The sequence below is a fragment of the Mastomys coucha genome, unplaced genomic scaffold, assembly GCF_008632895.1.
Source record: "Mastomys coucha isolate ucsf_1 unplaced genomic scaffold, UCSF_Mcou_1 pScaffold12, whole genome shotgun sequence".
NCBI lineage: Eukaryota > Metazoa > Chordata > Mammalia > Rodentia > Muridae > Mastomys > Mastomys coucha.
Genome location: NW_022196894.1, coordinates 9,376,747 through 9,385,000, shown reverse-complemented (window position 1 = coordinate 9,385,000; position 8,254 = coordinate 9,376,747).

The window sequence follows — 8,254 nt, the reverse complement described above, 5'->3', positions numbered from 1 at the left end:
TGTGTAGCCCTGGCTGTCCTGGAACCTGCTATGTAGACTATGCTGGCCTCTGGGATTAAAGGTGTGTAGCATCATACTTAGCTTCTCCCTGGGTTCTTTGATGGCTCTGATCACTGTGTCCCTTATTCCAAACTAAGGTTGTTAGGACAGAGGAATGTAATCAATGCACGGTGTTCACTTCAGTTCCCAAGGCTCAACTGTCTAGGCCGTGTGACCTTGGGAAACTCCCTACACCCCCCACTCATCAGCTTCTCCACCAATAAAATGAAGATATGTTATTAAAGCAAGTCTGTGATCTCTGCTGATGATTCAGTTTAAATAGACACACGCTTCCCATCAGGTATGTTCTCTCTATTGTCTGGAGTGTATTTTTGGGTCTCCTTGACATCCCGAGTCTCAGAAACAGAGGACTTGCTTGGAAAGTGCTTTACCAACACAAATCCCCACCCCTTTTAAGCTGATGTTTCAATGTCTCCAGGGTAATGTCCTGGGAGGTGGGGAGATACAAGTGCCCCAGGTGAGTTTGATCTTCAGGGAAATATAGAAAACCAGAGGCTAAGCTAATTGGATTTCATGGCTGATATCTTTTGATGTGCTATTTGTCCTAGTTAAAATATTTACATTTTAAAGAGGCCTGGCTGCCTAAACCTGAAGTTTACTAGAGATAGTAGGAATACCACTGGGTGAAGAGAGATTTCTTGAGAGCCTTCAGAGCAGCACATTGCACAGCCTGCTCCTTCTCATTAACAGCATGACAATGGGTAGGTACCCTGCTGCTGATTTCTCCAGGCCTCAAAGAGGAAGAAAAAATCCTAAGTTCACAGACTATTGAGAGGGGCATATAAGTTGATGCAATGACGATGACTTAATGATGAGTAAATGCTAAACTCACTGCTCCCATTGGTTCCAGGGAGAAAGACAATATGATCTGTTTTACAGCTCTGCAAAGATCTGTCGGGGCAAGTTCATGTTCAAGAACTTGTATTTTATGGTAGTTTGCAAGAGATGAAAGTAGAATTTAATCTGTGATCTGCACTGACCCTAAAACTTTTGGTCTCTTGTCTGTGCATCATGTCACCTGCCGTGGACAAGTTCAAAGGCAGTCACTTGGGTAGCTGAGAGCCATGAGAGGTTCATTTAGAAGTCTTTGTGTTCTTGAAGAGCCCATTTCTGGGAGTGGCACAACCTTTGGGTGGAACAGGCACAGGCTTTTCAATGGTGGCTCCTTTGCTGTCATGGTTCAGCTAGGGGCCTTGTGGAGATGTGTTTCTTCATGGAGGTTTTCCATTTTGCTCTATTTTTTTCATGGCTGGACCGGCCTAGGCTGCATTAAGCTTCATATGTATTTCAAGTTTGATCTCTTATTTGTGAAAAACAGTTTCTACAGACATATAAAGAAGCATGACTGCCTATCTCATCAGCAGGTGCTTGATTTACTTCCTGGATCAGAGACAGACAGTGTGGCTTCTGCATCCAGGTGCAGGATTTTCTCATCTTTGAGTATCTAGCTTGGCCCTATATTTTACATCCAGGTCAGTGGCTTTACACACCCGCTTGGCTGTGATAATTCATACATGTAGAAGATGCTATGTATATACGGAGTATATATTAAGTACTTACCATTCATATCTGAAAGCCCTAACTCATAATGTGGTGATGTTTCCAGGTGAGACCTTTCTTGAAACTAATTAAGGTTCAGTGGCATTACAAGAGTGAAGTCTGGTGTGATAGAATGGGTTTCTTGTCAGAGAAGAGATAAAAGATGTGTGTGTGTGTGTGTGTGTGTGTGTGTGTGAGAGAGAGAGAGAGAGAGAGAGAGAGAGACAGAGAGAGAGAGAGAGAGAGAGAGCGCACAAGAGAACGAGCGAGCGAGCTGTGACCTCACTCCTGTCCTGTGAGAATACACGGCAAAGGGAGGAAGGCAGTTAGTAAGGTACCTTCTTCACCAGAACTCAGCCATGCTGCACTCAGTGGTGTCAAACTCCAGCCTCCAAGTTTCAACAATACATTTCTACTGTTTAAGCCACCCAGTTGATAGTGCTTTGAGCAGTCTGAGCAAAGTAAGAAAGAGATCAGTGTCACTTCTGGAATGGATAACATAGTCTGAAATAGTGTGTATACAATCACTTCTGTGAGAAGAAATGAAGCAACAGATATATTTAAACTGCTTTGAAAAATTCTGGGTGTCTTTCTCCATTGCTTTGCCTTCCACTTTGTTTATTGAGGCATGCTACCCTCTGTGATGGCAACTCGGAAACTGTAAGTGATCCCCAATTAAATGTTTTCTTATAAGTGTTATGTTGGTCATTCTACTGTTGTCTTAACAGCAGGAGAATACTGAGACACCTGGGAATCAGCCTCTGCCTCTTGAGTAACTGGGAGCACAGGCAACTGCCCTCCCTGTCTGTCCTATCTTATGTTCCAAGCTCACTAATTCCAGTCTTTATTCTTATGGAAAAGGTACTGTGCCCACTGAGCCATCTCCCCAAAGTGCAGTGTTATAAAGAGGGTGGTTTCTAAGTAAGCTGAAGATCACCTACTGCAGTTATGCATGCCCAAGCTGCTTGTTCCTCAGCCCTTCATTCCCTTCAGAGTTACTATGATTATCTGAGAAGTGTGGGCATTGAGAGTTCTAGCCTGTCTCTATTTCCAATCTCCCTTTCTGCTTCTGCAGACTTGAATATGCAAGAAAGCTTGCACCACTCCCAGGCAACCTGCTTTTTCCTCTGTAATGAACTACATTGTTTGCACCATGAACTGAAATAAGTCCTTCCTCCTGTTAGTTGCTACTGTCAGGTATTTGGTTATGGCCTGAGAAAAGCAACTTATACTGTTACTTCTCAAACTCCCCAAGCCAAAGAGCATGCCATGTCCCACGATAGAAGCAAGGTTTATATCAATGAGAATATTGAACATTCAAGGGGATGATGTGTTTTCTACTGTGTGTGTGTGTGTGTGTGTGTGTGTGTGTGTGTGTGTATGTGTGTGTGTATGTGTGTGTGTGTGTATGAGAGAGAGAAAAAGAGAGAGACTTTCTTTTAGCTGATTCAATTTGTTCAACAGAGAAATTTGTGCTGATAGCTTTTCTAGTACATCTAACAGTCAAATACCTCTTGAGCACCCTCTTGATGCCCATGACATGTCCTCAGAGAGAGTGCTCTTCTGGGGACTGACAGCTTAGGCACTGTGTTTACTTTGTAAGGTACTGTATTTAATATCACTACATTAACAGACATTACATAAAGAGCCACATGAAGACTTGTGAGAACTGCAAGGTTTAGGATGGTCCCTTTTGCAGGAGCTGTTGTTTTGATGTAGTCATGGTGCACCAGCACCCTGGACCATAGGTATGGTCATAATTAGAAAGCTCCCAGAGCCTTGGTGTTCAGAACTATTAAGAAGGCTTTTTTGCTTGGGTTTGGATGATTAAGTCATTAGCCACTGTTGCCACTTTTGTTGGACGCATAAACCTGGGAGAATGAAGTCTAAAAATGGGGCAGACAAATGTCTCATGCAATAGTCAACTTTATTCAGGGTATTAGACAATTTATATACTGAGGGCATTCTGAAGGTTAAGCAAAGTCATGTGAGCAACGTTCACTTGATTTCAGGCTGTAGTTGTATAAAGCCACAAGGCAAGGTCAGATGAGTTTTGGCTTTTAGAGCCTAGAAAGCAAGATCAGATTATTTCTGTATACATTCTGGAGGACCAGTCAAGCCTGGAAATGCCATTCTGAATGATAGCGGGTAACATGATGGCTAAAGCAAAGCCCACTCCTCTTATTACACCTGGGAGGGGCAGGAAAGTGCATCCAAGAACAACCAAAGTTATGGAGGAAGGGAAATGCCAAGGGAGAGAAATCACAAGGGAGAGAAATGACAAGACTCTTGTTCTGTTTACTTGGAGTCCTCGCATAGGCTCTCAGATATCTCTTCACACAACTTCATCACCCTGCCACTCTGGGAAGTTTAATGGGATTTGACTCTCCGTTGTAAGGACCAGTCAGAAAAAACAAAGATCAAATGCCCATTTATATATTCTAAATGTACTGTTATTTTGAATGGTGAATATTGTTGTATGACATTCTAACATAGGTATTCCATTACCTGTGTCAGTTTTGGTGATTTCCAGTCTCCTTGGAAATTATGAAAATTTGTTTAAGTGTCTCATACTCCTGGACTTTTTTTCTCACCTAGATCTTGTTAATAGGTTTGTGTGACTCTATTTAGTCTTATTTTTAATATATCAATTCTACTGCCACTGGGTTCTAAGTGAATATAGAATCAAGTTAAAAATTTTAGGAAAACTCTAATGGTATAATGATGTGAGAGATTAGGAAAATACTTTTGCTAATTCTTTCATCTATTGGTGATTTAAACCAGTGGCTTCCTAGGAATGCCCACTCCTCTTCATTCCTAGGAATGAAGGTTGAGCAACGTTCACTTGGTTTCAGGTTGTGATTTAAACCAGTGGCTTGCTAGGAATGCTTCTCTGTGCCTTTATACCTGCTACCTTGTTTCCATCCATGACTCTGAAGGATAATATCACATTTCAGTTTCTTGGGGGAGATTACAAAATATTGCCTGCACTCTACAGCTTTTTTTCACCTACCTGGGTTCAAATGTAACTGATTCTTTTTAAAAAATAAAAGTGCATTTATTTATTTCTGGTATGTGAGCAGGTACACACACTCCATGGTGTATGTGTGGCAGTCAGAGGACAACTTGCAGGGATTAGTTTATCAGTAGGCTTGGCCTTTGGTCACTGAGCCATCTTGTAAGCTCTAGTCAATCCGTATTTAATTGATCTCTGCCATTTGTACAGATTCATTTTAACTAACAGAGATGCGATGGTTGAAACTAATAAAAATGCAATATATAGAGTACTTATGGAAAATCTACCTATCTGTCTATCTATCCATCCAGCCATCTATCTCTCATCTATCTTCATCTATCTACTGTTAATAATACTCTTTTGCCATCTGTGGTGATCTAGAAGCAATGACACTCCGGTAGCAACTAGTACCCCAAGAGCCAATATGTTCTTGTTACAATAGCATTTTCTAATAATGCCAATTTCTAATAAAAGAAACCTAAGGCTCTTTGAAGAGATATGATTGTAAGATAAGGAAAAAATTCACAGAACAAAACTGTAGCACCTTAGAATGACAGGAAGCATAGAATCACTAAAGACAAAATTCTACAACGCTGGGGCTAAAGATATACAAAAGTCAGTTTAAAGAGTCCTTAATGGTGATGGCCACAGTTGAAACAATTAGCAACACAAGAATAAAGGAGTGTTAGATGGTATACCACAGAATAAAATAAATACTCATGAGTCTGCACTCATATAAATAAATGGAACAAGTTCATAAACAATAAAGAGCAGCCCAAATAATTTATATAACTAATACTTATTCAAGGAAGGGAATATGAGTCTCCACGCCATGAGTGTGAGTCTCCATGCCATGAGCGTGGTACTTTCTTCTAAAGAGAATGGCGTGCAAAGGAAGAAAAAGAGTGGCCTTATGTTGAGCTTGGCAAGGGAAATCCCCCAGAGGCTTACGTGTTTGAACATTTGGCCCATGGACGGCAATACTGTTTGGAAATGCTGTGTAATATTAGAAAGCACAGCTTTGGTGAAGGAAGTGAGCCACTAGGGGTGAGCCTTGAATCTTATGGGTTGGCCATACTTCCTATTCACTCTAGTTCCTGAGATTTAAATGTGTCCAGTGGTCTAATGCTTCTGCCAGCACACCTTTACCACCACATTGGATCATAGCCCTTTGAAATGTAAAACAACATAAACCTTCCTCTCTTCCATTGCACAGCCGTGAGTAAAGTAGCTACCATAGCTGCAAACGGAGAAACTTAGAAGACAGCACAAGGTTAGCCTCAACAGGCTTTAGCCCGTTAGACACTGAGTGTCCTCCATGTCAGGTCTCTCTACCTCAGCATACAAACTAAGGATTGTAAGACGCACGTTAATTTCTGGTAGTGCCACAACCAAATGATGCTAAGCAGATATTGTTATTAAATGTGATGCTGTGCCCGCTTGAAATCCCAGGGCAGAGAGAAGACATCAGATGGACATAGAGTTAACCCTGTTGTAATAAATATTAAAAAAAAAAATCCTGATGTGAGCTTCCTTCCTACCTTTGACCATTTATGTTCCTGGAACGAAGGGCACATACAAACACAGACTTTGTTTTCTGTGCCTTAAGCAGCACCATAGCTGGGCAGCTGCCTACCCTCCATGCTGCTTGAATCTATCTTCTATCTCTAACTCTATTATTACCTACTATATTTCATCTGGGCTGCTCTTAATTGCTGCTCTTAGTCAGCCTCTTGACCACATTCTCTTGGCCCAGAGCCCAGGGTGCTCTCCTTGCTTCTCTCCTGCACATTCTTACTATCTATGGTGGCTTTTGTGTCCTCTGCTCCTTCCTCCTGGTATCAAGCCTGGGAAACCTAAACCTGCCTATGCCTCTTCTACTCAGATGTTGACTGCTGGCATTTTTATTTACCAATCAGAGTTAACTGGGGGCAGGGTCCCTTGGGCTACCTGCAGACTTCAAATCTTGGAGGCCAGCACTTAGCATTACAATAAACAATAAAAGGCAAAACCCCAACATAACCTGAATTAACTATATACAAATCATTGCTCATAATACTCTACCAATATTGGTTGATTAGTTTTGATAAATGCACAGTAACTAATTTTGTCTTATTCTTATGATTTTTTTTCCACAAACCTAGACCTAGTCAAAAGTGGGAAAAAAAATTTCCCCTTTCTCTTTTGCAGTGTCCCAGGCTAAAAGCGAAGAAGGCCCAGGCTCATTGGTGACAGTCACATTCCCATTGAGTACTTCTAATGCTTAAATGAATTAATTATTTGTTCAAACTTAGCTATGACTTTCTAATAGGCTTAAAATTCTCAGAGTTTTGTATATCTTAAAAGAGGGTATCATTTTCTTGAGTCTTAAAATATAATACCCAGGAGATATTTCACAGCACAGTCTTTTTTGATGATCTGTAGCTGTGGCTTCTGTGGGCAGCCCTAGAATTGGAAAGGTACTGAAAATCTCATAGAGCTCTCAATAGACATCTGGAAGAAGCACAGAGCTGTGGAGCTTGGGGTTCAATGCTGATTAAAATTTCAAGAGGCCATGTGAATAGAGGCAAGGTATGCTATGCCACTAGGCACGGGGTACTGTGGGTTCTTGATACAGACAGATGTAGTCAGCATTTCTATCTTTGTGGCTTGTGCTATGCAGAATGAGTGTTCTGGTCTTCTAGCTCCTCATTTTACAGAGTGTCAGTTAAAGTTGTGTTATTGTGCTGATGACATAATATATACATGTGAGAACTGCAAGTGCAATGCTCACAGCACATTGATATTTTAGTATTTTTCTTGCATTTATTTTACTATGTGAGGGAAGAAGGGAGGGAAGGAAGGAGAAAGAGAGAAAGAGGAGAGAGAGAGAGAGAGAGAGAGAGAGAGAGAGAGAGAGAGAGAGAGAGAGAGAGGGGCGGTAGGGGGCTTGTCTTGGTACTTGCTTGTCTGGAAGTCAGAGGAGAACTTCTAAAATGTTTATTCCAGGGATGAGCTTAGGTGGTCAGACCTAGCTAGCAGTATGCATTTTTACTTGTTGAACCATCTCTCCGAACTCACATAGATTTTAAAATAATTGTTGTGACTGGTGATCAATATCCCATAATTATTACCCTTACCAGCACCATCCCCATCATCATAATAATCATGACGAACACCACCACCATCACCAGTGTCACTGTAACCCATAATCACCACCATCATCATTTTCAGCATTTCGCTTGTATTTAAACTGAGTACCTGGGGATAAATTATGTGACATCAACTCAGATTCTGGATTAACTGCTATGTTGGGCATTCTATTGCATGATTTTAATCTCAGAACTCCAGAGGCAGGGTCAGAGGGATCTCTGAGACTTCTAGGCCAGTCTGGTTTATAAGCTCCAGGGCAGCCAGGACTACATGTCTCAAAAATCCAAAACCCAAAACCAAACAAACAAATACAATTGTTTCATACAGTGTTCTTATGAGGATTAACTGTTTTTATTATGCACTTATACATAATAAAATATTATGCATTATATTTTTATTATGCATTTTCCTCCATGGTTGGACATAAAATATATATATGATATATCAAATATATCATATAATTACATATTATATTTTCATTTCATAGTATATATGTAATGTACAATA